The 16,849-nt window shown below is 44.3% G+C and overlaps 1 protein-coding gene and 1 non-coding gene across 2 annotated transcripts in view; one reads left to right on the top strand and one right to left on the bottom strand.

The window, feature by feature from the left end:
* Positions 1-16,849, top strand: part of NECAB3 (N-terminal EF-hand calcium binding protein 3) — a 136,967-nt gene that overhangs the window by 81,419 nt on the left and 38,699 nt on the right. The gene's annotated exons all lie outside the window — the stretch shown is intronic.
* Positions 5,007-5,077, bottom strand: TRNAT-UGU (transfer RNA threonine (anticodon UGU)). Its single transcript has one exon. It is a non-coding gene; the product is annotated as a tRNA-Thr (tRNA).

The following is a 16,849-nucleotide window of genomic DNA, read 5'->3' as shown; positions in this document are numbered from 1 at the left end:
AAAGTTTTTGCTGAATAAGACGCAGCCTAAGATCCGTAGACACAACAGGTAGGCACCAAAGCAGTGATCCACTGATTTGGCATTTTGTGTTGGTGCCTACAGCAGTTTCTCAAAAGTTCCAAATGTGCTCATGGGTCCAAAAAGGTTGGGGACCCCTGTCCTATAGTATATATTAATTTCGTATGAGTTTCATCCCAATATGCACATTTTGTGCACACATTTTCTTAAGATATACATTTTGTGTGCATTTTTAATTGACGGATTTGTTTGCTATGTTTGGGAAAGTGTGGATTTTAGAGTGCAACTGGATTTGTGTAGAAGTTCTGGGAGTGCATATTAGGTAAATTTGCAACAAATTGCAAACCAAACCAAATTCTCACGCATCCAGGAAATAGCAAATGCATATATATTTGGGGATATGAAAGTATGGGAGAATAATGATGCTGTGGAGATAAGGAAGGTTTTATATGAGGAAGAACTAATGGCTTATTCAGAATTACAAGAACGAATCGGTCGTCCCATTATTTCAGTATTTTCAGGTACATTCCATGGTTAATACACTATTAAGAAAATGTGACCAGTTGAGAGAACCTACTTCTTTTGAAACTCTGGTCTCATCTTCTAGGTTAAAAGGCACATTGAGTAAGATGCATAGAATGTTACTAATTCAAGAAATATTGCTGCTGCTAAGTGGAATTGGCTCTGGATTCCAGTACCACAATCAACACTGCGTATCTTAAAGAAAGCTTTGCGTAAACTGCTCTTTAGACGATACCTTACACCACTGAGACCAAGAAAAATGTGCCCAAGCATTCATAATACCTGCTGGCACTGTAATTCTGTTGATGCAGAAATTGCTTGCATTTATTGGTTGCTTCCCAAAATTATAGAATACTGGAAGTCAGTCCTGATCCACATGGAGGAAACAGTCTATAATCTAATCCCATTAGATTTGGATCAGGAAATGCTTGTTCATTCTCTTACTGCAGCAAGAATGATTGTTGGTTATCAGTTGGAAAAAGAAAGATACCCCATCAATATTGGATTGGATGTTAAAGATTATGTTGTTTATATGATCAAACTAATACATTTTGTTAGGGTTAAGAAAGAATGACAATTGAATATATTCATTGAGAAGTGTTTTCATAATGTACTGGAGCTTGAAAGTATAAGATCTTGTGTACACCTATATATACTGTTTGGGAACAATCTAATCTTATGCAAACCAGGGACTATATGCTTTTATTGTGGATTTATGTTGATTATATGTTAATTTGTAATTTCTTGACCAAGAATTGTGTTACATTTTTTTCATACTCAATCTAAGACTATATGCAGATCCTATTATGAGATTATGTCTTTACTATCTGCATTGTTTCTGCATTTGTATTCTAATAAAAGAAGAAAAAGGAACATTAAGTTGTCCAAGGTAACTGAAGAGAGGTAGCACAGGTAGCAAACTTAGCACTTCATCTGTACTGCAACTCTGCTCTTCCAAAACTGCTATTTGCATTGGAAGGAAAGCTCCCATTGGCACCAATGAGAGCTTACTTTCCCAATGCAAACAGCAACTTTGAAGGAGCAGTTTTCATCAGGAGGGGGAAAGGTTTACCTACCACTACCCTCCACCTGCTGTGATCCTAATAATTAATGTGTGCACACACACACAGGGGCTACTACTTGCATTTTTAAAAACAAGCATTTTACATGCAAAGACGTACTTAACATCAAATCAAGCTTCATCCTTGGTCAGCAGATTAGGGCAGGGGTGAGCAACTTGTGGTTGTGGCCCTCCAGATGTTTGGGCCTACGACTCCCATCGCCCCCCCACTATCAGCTATGCTGCCTAGCACCACCAGTTGCTCACCCTTGGATCAGAGTGTCCTTTGGCAGTGTGCGTTTGACAGAGGTCTTGTCTTTAGCAGCCCTTTTCCTGCAGTTGAGATTCTACAGGACAGTCCCCATCCAAATATAAATCAGGTTACACATATAAGAAGACATTTACACATTCTCTGCTATTGCGAAGGGGGAGCACATTTATGCGGCCTTTGTGTTAATAGTTCATTGTTTGATCTGATATTTTTGTTTTTCTCTTTTCCTTTAGAAAATTGGCCACAGGTATGGCATGCAGGTTTAATCCAGCAATCAAGTTTGGATGCATAGACATGTGAAGTCATTAATATTATAATGAATGATACCTCTTTGAATACTTTTATGAATCTAGGAATAACTTGCATCCATGCATTTTTCTCTTCCCGTATTTACATTTAGTCACTAAAAAACAGCTTGTTTCAGTAATGAGTTTGGGCACAATTGCTCTAGTTAAGTACTTTAAGTCCCATTGAGTTCAAGGAGAAAGAGCTGAGAGCTGAAATCAGTAAGTCGGCAAGTGCTCAATTTTGGTTGGATGCAAAATACATTCACAACTGAAACACCAGCTGTGTGCCATTTTTCTCTTCCCTGTTACGCTCCTGCCTTATTTCCGTTTTAGTGAATGGGATTGTAAACTACTTCCAGCTGAAGCATTTTTTTACCTAGTTGAATTTCTCATGCACATAAGCTGCACCATGCTCCTGATAGTCTTCCGTTCTCATCCAGAAGTGCTGGAAAGAACTGAGCGAAGCTGCCAAAGAACCCCCGAGCCAAGCTGCATTGCTTCTTTCTGGAGAAGCCAGAATTTTTATAGGGTGCCCTCCACCATGGAACAAGGCATTCAGTTCTAAGCACATCCTCTCTGGGAAACCAGGGAACAATGAGGAGCCCCCAGATAAGACAACATTATTCATGACGCCTTCTTTGAATTGGTCTGGAACCTTCTGCAGACTTTGGAAAGCCAAGAGATGAAGTCCTGGGGAGCTCTGGCTCAGCAAGTGTGGCCTGAACAATGGTTCTGGGCAGCAAAAACGTTCTTTGTCTAGGGTTAGCACATTCCCATCAGGGATTTCGATTGTCACAGGGTCCTGGCAAGCTTCGCCTTGGAGTTCCCTTTCATAGTCCATGGACACATAGCAGTACTGTTTCTTAAGCCGGGCCACCATCTTTTTGTCCAAGGTCCCAATAAGCTGCAAATTGTTGGAGCTATTCAGTAGCAGGCTATGCATGTGTTTGCAGAGAACCCTCCCAGCCACATCCAGCCGATGGGTGCCTTCCATCCAGGTTTGCCCAGCGTACATTGGAGTGACATGGGAAACCCCCGCCCCTGCCTCCACAGACAGTCCGGTGACCCTTCCACAGGAGCAGAGGGATAGGAATCCTGTGTTGGCCACATGCAAAGCTGGGACACCAAAGCCTTCAAAAAACACCTCTGCCATCTTCTCTCTGTTTGTGGTGGGGCTGGAGGGGGAGTCACTCATCAGTATGGGATGCTCTTCAGTAGACACTCTCAACCCACAGTAGAAGAGATGGCTCCATAGATTCTCCATGGCTTCCCAGTCCATTATGATGCCATGTTTGAGTGGTTGTGCTCGGGATTTTCTGGTGCTGTCTTCACCACTGACACGATGGGCAAGGTGATGGGTGGGAGGCAAGTATGTAGTCTTCATGACAACCCTTGGCTTGTCCTCTCCTGCAAAGCCTGACCGACTGAAAGCACTACCATTGTCTACTGCAATTGCAACTTTCTCCATGGTGTTATGTTTTCCTGGTATCCTCTCTTGATTTTGTGGAAGGTGAAATGTGTCGGAAGAGTACGAGAAGGAGAAAAACTCTCTCACCCTGCCAAACAAAAAATGCAAAAAACCCAAAAGCATAAGTAAAGCAGCAGTGAGGCTTTGACCATTGGTGATCAACAATCACTATGCATGTAGGATTCTAGCTAAGGATCAGAGCCAGGATATCTGGTCAGCCTTACAGGAGCAATACTCAACATTCAACAAAGAGTGGTTGCTAAAAGGAATAAGGAATAAGGCCATCTAAGGACCCCCTTTCACCTGTGGCTAGCTGTAGTATGCACAACCTGATAAAACATGGTGTTGTGGGACCCCATATAATTACAAGAAAACTTCTTTATGGAGGGTGCTGTGTTTCTTCATGGACCGCAAAGGACTAATAGGTGAAATGACCATTCTGACTGAGACGGGTGTGTGGTGCATTTTATATAAGACAGACCGCTTTTGTGAGGAGGGGTCATAATTTAACATACTAGCACTGGTGATACTGGGTAGATTGTTGAGGGCTTGGATATACTGCTAGCATGTACACATCTGCCCAGAAGTAGAAATACAATATGGGGTGAATCCAAAAAAGAACACACAGTGCTACCTTGTCCTCCTGGAAATATAGTGCTTCTTTCAAATCCCTACATGTACTTACGTAGGAGTGTGTTGTAGCAATAAAAACATTGTTTTTATTGAATTACTGAGATAACACCTGATGGTAAGTGAGAACATTCCACAGAGGCCTCTGTAATGTCACAGATGTAATGTGTTCTCTCTTTGCATTCATGAGACCATGCTGCCAAAGGTCCCTGTATACTTGCAAAGGCCTCTGGAATGCATTACAGTTTGCATGGAATGTGTAGTGAAAAGCATAACAGAGGCACATTGTATGTTGTTTCCTACCTGCCCAGTGTGATCTGCACACGTGTGCACTCCACTCTGCCTGCATATCTTGTATCCTCATATTCCCATTCTAATATTGGGCACCAGCAGTCTTATTGGTGGCAGTCATGGTGAATCTCCAGAAGTACCAGTTGCTGGGAAACACAACCAGAAGGGTGCTATTTCACTCATGTCCTACTTGTGGGTTTCCCACAGGCAGCTGGTTGACCACTGTGTGGACAGAATGCTGGACTAGATGGGCCCTTGGACTTGATCTATCATGACTCGTATTATGTTCTTAACCTTTCTGTTACTTTTTGGTGAGCTCTGCATGGAAAATCATGATACAGAACCATAGGAAGCTGCCTTATACTCAGTCATATCATTCATCCTTCTAGCCCAGTATTGTTGACATTGACTAGCAGTAGCTCTCTGGAGTTTCAGGAAGGATTCCTTCTTAGCCCTACCTGGAGATGCCAGGGCTTGAACCTGGGACCTTCTGCATACAAAGCAGGTGCTCTACCACTGAGCTATGGTCCTTCCCTAGAACTACAGTCCCTTCCTCCTTGGAAGTAAGATGTCCTCTTGTCGTGCCACAACATACAATCATGACTGTACCATCCCCAAAGATTTTTCATGACATTAGCCATTGATGGATAATGGAATCAGTTTTAAACCTTGCCACACATTTCTGCTTATTTACCTTTAATTCCTCCCAGGAGCCTCTTGATATGAGAAAAAATTTGTAGAGACACCAGGGAGGTTGTGAACCAGGTGGCTGATGGCCTTGCACATGGAATTCTTAGAACCTATTGTGGTTTTAGTTTTCTTCTCTTGTGACATCATCGGGTTCTGTCATGTGCAGTTCTGTGGCATGACTGTAATGCCTTCTTTCTTCTTTCCTTCTCAAAAAGCTTTCAAAGATAGTGACTCTGCTTGACATCAAACCCGAACAGTGTTAGCTATTTGTATTCATTTGGTTTGTGGACTCACCACCTTTTCTCCACAAAGCTCAGAGCAGTGTTCATAGGGTTTCCAGATAGTCTCCCATTCAGGCACTGGCCAGACCCAAATCTGCTTAGCTTTAGTTTACCTAGTTATGGGCTCAGTCACATAATGACTAGAAACAACAGCTACCAAACCAAAAATTCCAGCAGATCTATATCACCATAAAATGAAAATCCATTATAAAATGTGAAGAAATGCCAAGACAAATTAAACAAAAGTCTTCACGTGGTGCCAAAAGGACAACCGGGTTGGCACAAGCCAAGCTTCCCTGAGAACATAAGAACATAGCCATGCTGGGTCAGACCAAGGGCCCATCTAGTCCAGCATTCTGTTCACACAGTGGCCAACCAGCTGCCAACCGGGAACCCACAAGCAGGGCATGAGCACAACAGCACCCTCCCACCCATGTGCCCCAGCAAGTGGTGTACATAGGCTCACTACCTCTGGTTCTGGAGGTAGCACATAGCCATCAGGACTAGTAGCCATAGCTAGCCTTCTCCTCCATGTATTTGTCCAACCCTCTTTTAAAGCCATCCAAATTGGTGGCTATAACTACATCCTGTGGTAGCGAATTCCATAGTTCAACTATGTGCTGTGCGAAGAAGGACTTCCTTTTATCTGTCCTGAATTTCCCACCAATCAGCTTCATAGGATGACCCTGGGATCTGGTATTTTGAGAGAGGGAGAAAAATGTCTCCCTATCCACATTCTCCACACCGTGCCTAATTTTGTAGACCTCTGTCATGTCTCCCCTTACCCTCCTTTTTTCCAAGTTAAACAATCCCAGCTGTTGTAACCTTCTCTCACAGTGGAGGTGCTCCAGCCCCTTGATCATTTTAGTTGCCCCTTTCTGCACTTTTTCTAGCTTGACAATATCTTTTTTAGGTGTGGTGACCAGAACTGGACACAGTAATCCAAGAGTGGCCACACCATAGATTTGTATAGGGGCAGTATGATGCTGGCAGTTTTATTCTCAATTCCTTTTCTAATTATGCCTAACATGGAGTTTGCCTTTTTTACAGCAGCTGCACACTGAGTTGACAACTTCATTAAGCTGTTCACCACAACCCCAGATCTCTTTCCTGGTCAGTCACTGCTAGCTCAGATCCCATCACTTGAAGTTGGGATTTTTTGCCCCAGCGTGCATCACTTTACACTTGCTTACATTGAATCATATTTGCCATTTAGATGCCCGTTCTCCCAGTTTGGAGAGATCCTTTTGGGGCTCTTCACAATCCCTTTTTGTTTTAAACACTGTCAATAATTTGGTGTCATCGACAAACTTGGCCACTTCACTGCTCACTCCTAATTCCAGATCAGTTATGAACAGGTTGAAAAGCATTGGTCCTAATACAGATCCTTGTGGGACCCCACTATTTACATCCCTCCATTGGGAGAATCTACCATTCATTCCTACTCTCTGCTTTCTGTCCTTTAACCAGTTAGTGATCCATAAGACGACCTCTCCTCTTATTCCATGACTGCTAAGTTTGCTCAGGAGTCTTTGGTGAGGGATTTTGTCAAAAGCCTTTTGGAAGTCCAACTAAACAATGTCTACCGGATCACCCCTGTCTACATGTTTACTGACACTCTCAAAGAACTCTAAAAGGTTAGTGAGACAGGACTTATCTTTGCGGAAGCTGTGCTGATTCTTTTTCAGCAGGTCTTGTCCTTCTATATGCTTACTAATTTTATCTTTAATAATGCCTTCAACCAATTTACCCAGAACAGATGTTAAGCTAACAGGCCTGTAATTTCCCGGATCCCCTGTGGATCCCCTTTTGAAAATTGGTGTTACATTGGCCATCTCCCAGTCCTCTGATACAGAGGCTGATGCATATTTTGCTTTGAAGATCAGCAACTTCATATTTCAGTTCTTTGAGAACTCTAGGATGGATACCACCTGGGCCCGATGATTTATTCGCTTTCAGTTTATCAATAAGGTTGAGAACTTCATCTTTTGTCAGCACTATTTGCCTCAGTTCCTCAGAATCCCTTCCTGAAAAAATCAGCTCAGGCACAGGTATCTGTCCTATATCTTCTGCAGTGAAGACAGATGAAAAGAATTCATTCAGCTTTTCTGAAATCTCCTTGTCCTCTTCAGTACTCCTTTAACTCCATTATCATCCAGTGGTCCAACTGCCTCCCTAGCTCGTTTTCTGCTTCTGATATATTTAAATAATTCTTTATTGTTGGCCTTGATGTTGTTAGCGATATGCTCTTCAAAATGCTTTTTTGCATCTCTTATTGTCTGCTTGCATCACCTTTGTGCAAGCTTGTGCTCCCTTTTGTTTTTCTCACTTGGGCAAGCCTTCCATTTTCTGAAAGAAGCTCTCTTTTCTCTAAAGCTCCCTTAACGCTGCTCGTTAACCATGCCAGCAACCTCTTGGACTTGCTGCTACCTTTCCTAACCTGTGGTATACATTTTAGCTGGGCTTCTATTATTGTGGTTTTGAATAATCTCCAAGCATTCTGCAGGGATTTAATCCTCTTGACTCCCCCTTTTAACTTCCCTTTCACCAGTTCACTCATTTTAGAGAAGTTTCCTCTTTTGAAGTCAAATGTGACTGCGTCAGACTTCCTGGGCAATTTTCCACTTAAATATAGATTATAGAATCATAGAATCATAGGGTTGGAAGGGGCCTATAAGACCATTGAGTCCAACCTCCTGCTCAATGTAGGATTCTAAGTCAAAGCATCCCTAACAGATGGCTGTCCAACCTCATCTTGAATGCCTCCAGTGTGGGAGAGCCCACTCCCTCCCTAGGTAATTAGTTCCATTGCCGTATTGCTCTCACAGTCAGGAAGTTTTTCCTCAAGATCAGCCAGAATCAAGCTTCCTGTAACTTGAGCCCATTATTCCATGTCCTGCACTCTGGGAAGATCGAGAAGAGATTCTGGCCTTCCTCTCTATGACAACCTTTCAAGTACTTGAAGAGCACTATCATATCTCCCCTCAGTCTTCTCTTCTCAAGGTTAAATATGCCCAGTTCTTTCACTCTCTCCTCATAGGGCTTTGTTTCCAGTCCCCTGATCATCTTCGTTGCCCTACTCTGAACCTTCTCCAGTTTGTATGCACCCATCGTAAAGTCTGGTGCACAGAACTGGACACAGTACTCCAGATGAGGACTAACCAGTGCTGAGTAGAGGGGAACTAGTACTTCCCGGGATTTGAAAGCTATGCTTCTATTAATGCAGCCCAAAATAGCATTTGCCTTTTTTGCAGCCACATCACATTGTTGGCTCATATTCAGCTTGTGATCGACAACAATTCCAAGATCCTTCTCGCTTGTAGTCTTGTTGAGCCACGTATCCCCCATCTTGTAACTGTGCATTTGGTTTCTTTTTCCTAGGTGCAGAACTTGGCATTTATCCCCATTAAATGTCATTCTGTTGTTTTCTGCCCAGCGCTCCAGTCTATCCAGATCACTTTTAATTCTCTTTCTGCTTTCTGGGGTATTAGCTATCCCACCCAATTTTGTGTCATCTGCAAATTTGATCAGCATTCCCTGCACCTCCTCCTCCAAGTCATTCATAAAAATGTTGAAGCGCACTGGGCCCAGGACTGAGCCCTGCGGTACCCCACTCGTTACCTCTCCCCAGTTTGAGAAGGTCCCATTGATAAGCACTCCTTGAGTCCGATCCTGTAGCCAACTGTGGATCCACCGGATCGTTGTTTCATCTAGCCCACTTGAGCTAGTTTGCTCATCAGGATATCATGGGGCACTTTGTTGAAAGCTTTGCTGAAGTCGAGGTATATGATGTCCACAGCATTCCCACAGTCCACAAGGGAGGTTACCTGATCAAAAAATGAGATCAGATTCGTCTGGCAGGATTTGTTCTTGACAAATCCATGTTGGGTTCGAGTAATCACTGCATTGTTTTCAAGGTGCTTACAGATGGATTGCTTGATAATCTGCTCCAGAATTTTCCCAGGGATTGATGTCAGGCTGACTGGTTTGTAGTTCCCAGGTTCCTCCTTTTTACCCTTTTTGAAGATAGGGACAACATCAGCCCCCCTCCAATCATCTGGCACATCCCCCGTCCTCCATGATTTCTCAAAGAGAATAGACAGTGGTTCTGAGAGTTCTTCTGCCAGTTCCTTTATTACTCTAGCTGCAGTTCATCTGGCCCTGGAGATTTGAACTCATTCAAAGTAATTAGGTGTTCCTTGACCATATGCCTATCGATCTCAGGCTGCAATCCTGCCCCTTCAGCCTGTACTTCGCCTTTGCCAGGGGGCTCATAGAACCTCTTTCGGGAGAAAACTGAGCCAAAGTAGGAATTGAGCACTTCTGCCATTTCCTTGACATCTGTTATCATTTTGTCATCCTTATTTAATAGCTGAACCACCATTTCTTTCCTCTGCCTTTTACTATGGACATATCTGAAGAAAGACTTTTTGTTGCTTTTAGCATCCCTCGCTAACCTCCGTTCATTCTCAGCTTTAGCCTTCCTGATGCCATCCCTGCAATTCTGTGCTGCCTGCCTTTGTAGCTTGGCCTTCCTTCCACTTCCTGTATGTGTCCTTTTTTTGTTTTCAAGTCATCTCTAAGCTTTTTGTGAAGCCACGTTGGCTTCTTCTGTTGTCTTCCAGTTTTTTTCTTGTTGGAATTGTTTGTAATTGTGCCTTTAGGATTTCCTTTTGCAAAAACTCCCACCCATCTTGGACTCCTTTTCTCGTTAGAGTCCCTTGCCATGATACCTTATTGATAATTGTTCTGAGTTTATTAAAATTGGCTTTCCTAAAATCCAGGGTACGTGTTTGGCTACACTCAGCTTTTGCTTCCTTTAGAACCAAGAACTCAAGTATAACATGGTCTTTTTCACCCAGAGTTCCCATAACTGCTACTTTATCCACTAAGTCATTTCTGTTGGTTAGGATCAAGTCAAGGATAGCCGATCCTCCAATTCCTTCTTCTACTTTCTGTAGGAGGAAATTATCAACAAGACAAGTCAGGAATCTCTTGGAGGGGCCATGTTTTGCAGAATTTGTCTCCCAACAAATATTGGGGAAATTGAAGTCCTCCATTACTACTACATCATGCTTCCTTGAAACCTTGGCAATTTGCTTTTCAAAAGTTTCATCCCCATCTTCTCGTTGACTGGGTGGCCTGTAGTAGACTCCAGCCACCACATTCCTTTTATTCTTTGCTCCATTTATTTTAACCCAGATGCTCTTGATGGGGCTACCAAGCTCATCCTGCTGTATTTCTGTGCAGAGATATGTATTTTTAACATATAGTGCAACTCCACCTTCCTTTTTGTTCCTCCTCTTCTTTTTGAACAAGTTATAACCTTCAATTGCTGTATTCCAGTCATGGGAGTCATCCCACCAAGTTTCAGTTATACTTCTCAAGTCATAATTTCCCTCCTGAATTAAGAGTTCAAGTTCATTCTGTTTGTTTCCCATACTCTGGGCATTAGTGTATAGGCATTGAAGACCATGTGCTTTTATAGTCTGGCTTTCTTCCTACATGTTTCTGAAGACTATTATTGGGCACTATTAGAGTTGTTCTCTCCGTTGTGGTGCATGAGCCTTCATCTATTGTTACCCCAACTTTACGTCTTCCTCCCCCATAGGATTCAGTTTAAATATGATAGCACTGTGATCACTGTTTCTAAGTGGTTCAACAACATTTTCATCTTGTACTAGGACCTGGGCAACACCACTTAGGATTAAATCCAAGGTCGCCTCCCCTCTAGTCAGTTCCATGACGAACTGTTCTAGGGCACAGAAGGGTATCCCATAGGGGTCCACAACTGAAAAGGGCCTGCCTCCAGGCTACCCATACCTAACCTCGGAGGAGACAGAGAAAGGGCCTTCACTGAAGCATAGAGGGTTCTCCATTTTTGTGAAGGTTAGGGCTGCTTCATGCCTGATACTTTTCCTATATTGTAATTCACTTCTGTGTAGGAAAACAACATATATACACATGGAGATTATTTTTCATTTTCCCGCAGTTAGGCTTTTGAAACAAATTAGCTGTGTTGTTTGGGGGGGGGAGTGGGTTACACAGAGACTATCTCCATGTCATCTGGAAAATATGTGTGAAAATTCACATAAGCCTAAGGATTGCCTTGCTGGATCAGACTAAGGGGTCTACCTAGTCTAGTGTTCTTGTCCAACAATGGGCAGCTAAGTGCCTTGGGAAGCTTTGCAGGAGTGGGAAACCATTTTTGAGTGGAGGGTCACATTGCTGGCTGGGGAATCCCTCAGGGGCCACATTGGTGGGTGAGGCTAGTGGTGGGCGGAGTCAGGGCCAGCAGTGCATGGAGACACACAAGCCCCCTCTATAAACACACCAACACCCTTCACACACATTTATTCTCCCCCACAAACATAGATGCATATCCTTTCTCCTCTCACACACAGACACCCTTCACCACCACCCCTTTCAGAAAAAACACAGAAGAGACACACACACACATGCACGCGCACACACTTCCTGCTCCCTTCTCTCTCTCACTCACCAACTGCACGGATTTGCAGGCTGCTGCTTCTGCTGGGATCCTCCCTGGGGCTATGATGTTCTGACAGCTGCACTCCAAGGGCTGACCATAGAGGGTTAGCCTCTCCAGGGATGCCCCAAGGAAGATCCCAGCAGCAGTAGCCTGCAAAATGGGTGGTGGCTGCAAATTGACAGCAGAGATATCTTTTGAGGGTCAGCTAGAGCACATGGTGGCCTACAGGAGACCCCCCCACACACACACACACACAAGGGCCTCATGCCCATATGTGTTTTATGGGGAAGAGACCATAGCTCGGTGGTAGAGCACATGCCCGGCATGCAGATTGTAAAGTCAATCCCTGGCATCTCCAGTAAAAAGGGTCAGGTAGCAGGTGATGTGAGAATCTCTTGCCTGAGACTCTGGAGAACCACTACAAGCCAGTAGACACCACTGAGCTAGGTGGACAAATAGTCTGACCTGGTATAAGCAGTGGGGGCTGGTGGCTCTGATTTCAGTGGGGCTGTGTTTCCATTCTGGGTTTCAGTCAGAATCAGCCAGGACTCTAAAGGAGCTAGATTCAGCACTTTGGATAGCTCCTTTAGAGTTCTGGCCAGTTCTGACTGAAACCCATAATGGAATCACAGCCACACCGAAATCAGAGTCACCAGCCTCCACTGGGTATAAGGAAGATTCTACGTTCCAAGCCCACAGGTAACACACAGTGCAATAACCTTGGCCTGTGGCTTGACCACAGCATCTAGCAAATCAGAGGCATGCTGCCTCTAACCTGAGCAGCCACATTTGGCTTGTCCTGGCTAATATCCAGTGACTGACTTATATTTCATGAATGAGAACGTAAGAATTCCCTAACCACAAAAGTGTACTCAAATGTGGACTGATGGCACGTAAGCTAAGTCTGAGTACGTGCTGAAACACTGTGGAGTTGTAGCCCTTCAGAGATTGAGAGAGAGACCTTTGTTCAGAGTACCTGCTAGGACTGGAGCTGACAAATGCTCGTCGTTGAAGAGAGTCCTCGCAGGATAAGAACCCACAGGCAAGAGATGCAGGGACTCTGCAAACTGACACTCCAGGTAGGATTCTCCCACCGAAAGTTCCACTAACACCTAAGGAGATCCTGAAAGGTCTTGCCATGTACCACAGCATTCTGCCTACTTGTCACCCCCCACATATCCTGGCCTAAGACCCACCCTCCACCCCCTGGAATGTGATTGTCTCATGAAGCAATTTCAGAAAACCCAGTGTGGAGGCACCTCGAGGAAGAAAGGGGTTGAGAGCAGTGTAAGTCCTACTTACAGTAGACCCATTGAAATGAATGGGACTTAAGTTAGACTAACATTGGATACAACCCAAGGTGATCAGTTGGCTTCAGTGCTTGGCTGCCTGCTGATTACAGCTAAGATTGAGTGCTGAATTGGGGCCACTGTATGGAACTACACCTATCAGAGCTACAGCAACATCACAGTCAGTCAGTCAGTCTTCAGGCAGCAGTTGCTGGTGCAACATCTTATTGCTTCAGCCCTTCTCTGCTAGATTCTCTGGATGGTGTTTGTTCCTTTGCCTGCTGGATTTCTTAGCAGGGCCTTATCTGCTTCTTGGCTGCCAACCAGGAGGAACCTCTGAACCTTGCTCATTGCAATCCTGGGCTTTCTTGCCTGAATGAATCTAGGCCTGGGCACCCTCTGATATTTTACAATGATATCCTAACCCTTTAAAGCCTTTGTAGTGCCACAATTAAATGAGTGTGTGAATGTAATAAGCGGGGTGAGATTACGCCCCCTTTCTATTTCTATCTGCCCCATTGCAACCTTTTTCAGGCCATTACTAATTCAGCTTCACCTTGCCCTTGTGGTCAGCAATATGTAGGGACCTGAGTATGTGAGGATAGACCCATGTTCTCTCCGCACTTTCAAGCACACATTAAAGGTGACCAGACTTTTTTGATGCTCAACTTGGTTTATTGTCTTCCCAAGTTCTGGAGGGTTTTCTTTCCAGCCGTTGATTGGGCAACTTCAGTTGGTCACAGGCCAGGTTTTCCTCTCATGCCTATTGGATGTATGGTGTACCAATGCTTGATTTTATTCTTGGCAACCGATGAGTCTCCATCAGCACTGGCTCCGGTTGACTTCTCCGCCTCAACCAAGAAAAACAAAGTAAGGAATCTCCGCATCCTCTGGATTTCTCCATCTCCTCCTCCTCGTCGTGCTGCTGAGGAAAATGGCAATGAGGGGCTGGGATTGTCTCCATGGCAGCCCCTCAGCTCTGGTCGCCCATAAATGTTTACCCTGCTTCCCAGAGGAAGAGTAAACAAGGGGTGGACTTTTGAGCCATGAGACAGTTTTCCAAGAGGAGGCAGCAGCACCACCTTGACCTGTAAGCAAAACAGAATCTTCCTAATAAACTGTAATTATCTTTCTTCAAACACAAGCATTCTCCTTAATCCATTTCTGCTGGATGAACCAGGCACTTTCTTGGACCTCACAATCACAGTTGCTTTCTTCTAACAGAGCTTTTTCTAACACTGTTTCCATCACATGGTATGATTACTTTCTGTCAGGAGTATATGGAAGATCTAGGACAGGAGGTAGATTGGGATCTACTGGAAGATCGCTGCATGATTTCCAATAGGTCAGAAACTGGGTTTCTTGATCTATCAGGTCAGTTCTCTCTCTGTCTCCCTAAATTAGGCTGTGATGACCCCTGACCTGTAGTAACTCAGATGTAGATTTGTACTTGCACATGTAGATCATCCCAGTCTATTACTCATGAGGTGCAGCAGGAAATTGGCTCCACAATTCTATGGCTATCTTTCGCTGCTATGGTGCAAGCAAGACAGGATAACTGGGCCAAGCAGAAAGCACAGGACTAGGATGCCAGTAAAAATATGATTGTTGTGTATAGCACACTTCATAAGTATATATGTAGAGGTCACTTATCTATGAGTGCAGAGGAATATCTGAATCAGGGCTTTTTCACCTCACTAGTAGGAAATCCCCATAGTTTCTATAACCCAGAGGTGGTTAATCTTCATTAGGAATGAAGATCTGTTGGGTGGGGGGTGAGAGAGAGAGAGAGGAAACAGCCATTTTGAAGTGTTGGAAGAGACACAGGCAGGGAGAGTTGGTTGAAGGCATCTTGATGGTTCCAGGCCTTTCTCTGGGCCTTGATGTGGTGTGACAGATATGGTGTATTGTAGGAGGGTCTGAGGTTAACTTCATATGCCAGTCTTCCCCAGCCTGGTGCCCTTCAGATGTTTTGGACTTCAACTCCTATCAGCCACAGAGAGCATGGCCAATGGTCAGGAATGTTGGGAGTAGTCCAAAACATCTGAAAGACACCAAGTTGGGGAGGCTGTCTTATGCTACTTGCACATTTGTAAATAAAGCAGATAGGATATCATAAGAACTCACCATTCCTTCAGCCAAAGGAAACCAAACCTAGGTAGCACTTTTCCAGGAATGTCTCACTGCTTGGGGAAGTGGGGGGTAAGCAACAGTATCTAATATGGTGGGCCTCACCTAATCATGATCTTGAAAAATACTCTATGACAATGGCAGCAGGTTGGATCCAGAGGGGCTTCCTTTGATGCAAGGAACTTCCTCTGATGGAAGGGGCTTCCTTCATTGGATTAAGTCTTTATCCATCAGAGGAAGATTCCTTCCATTGGAGGTAAGTCCTCTGAAATCTATACTATTACCAGACCCAGCCTAATTGCACAAGCAACTCAATTGGTCCCTTGGGTTGCAATATTTTGGGAACATCAATGTGCAATGAAGCTGTCTGGTGTCTGAGAGTTATACCCTTTTCAAGGGATCCTGGGGAAGTACTTCTTGATTTATGCAGTGTGGGTGCTTAAGGCTACAAAATGCCCTGGGCCAGCCTTGACTCCAGGGCAGCTGAGACAAAAGTCTTATTCATAATTTATTTAATAATCAGCAGGGCTGAAAATTAAGTCTAAAAGGCCTGGGAGAATTCAAGGGTGTTTGCCGGGTGCTGCAAAGACAACAAAGTGGGTACCACATAGACATCTGTGGGGAAAGCATTCCATAATTGGGGTGCCATCACTGAGAAGGCCCTCTCCCTGGGCCTTCCTACCTCTCCCTGGTAGCCACCTACCTCACCTCAGGAGGTGGTGGCTCTGTGTCTGCCCTGTGGTTGGTCACTGCAAAGGCATAGTCTCTGCATATATGGTGGTTGGCAGAAGATAAATAGGTTGTCAAGAGAGAAACCTTGTGTAGAGTGAGGGTGTGAGGTATCTACTTGTATAGGACTGTAGAAAGAGTGTGTGTGAGGAAGAATCAATAATAAGTGGAGAATGGGGTAGGGGTAGGGGGGGGTGTAACATTTCAGTTGCTACTTACAGTGGCCTTGCCTTTTTTCAGGTAGATTACAAGCCCTCCTCTCTCTTTGTCTTTTTCCTGGTCTGAGACCTTATCACACTTTGTTCTTTTAATCTTTCTGTGGGAGGTGTTATTTCCCATCATGCCACCAAGGGAGTGGCCCCTCCTCCTTGGGAAGCAGCTATAGTAATGCTGCTACCAGCCCTTCCTGAGGCTGGTGAACTAACACAAGGTACTATTGTGATGTCATCCAAGTTCACAAGGCGATCTTACAATGGTTGTGGAGAGACAACCATTGGCTGTAACCAGCAGCTGGAATCTTTCTTCCAGGCACCCTTCCTTGTCATTGCGCAACACCAACCAGAAAAATGGGATGTTTTAGAAGGTCGACATCGGGCTGGCCCACAAAATAGGGTTAGGTTTCTCCTGTTGGCATATCGAAATTCCCTGCCAGAGCTGCCTGTACCAGCCCACATTGCTGAAAGTTCTGCT

Source organism: Heloderma suspectum, chromosome 4 (genome assembly GCF_057233095.1).
Source record: "Heloderma suspectum isolate Gila_16-S chromosome 4, 16-S_ref, whole genome shotgun sequence".
NCBI classification, from domain to species: Eukaryota; Metazoa; Chordata; class Lepidosauria; order Squamata; family Helodermatidae; genus Heloderma; species Heloderma suspectum.
This window is presented reverse-complemented; position numbering and strand designations above follow the sequence as displayed.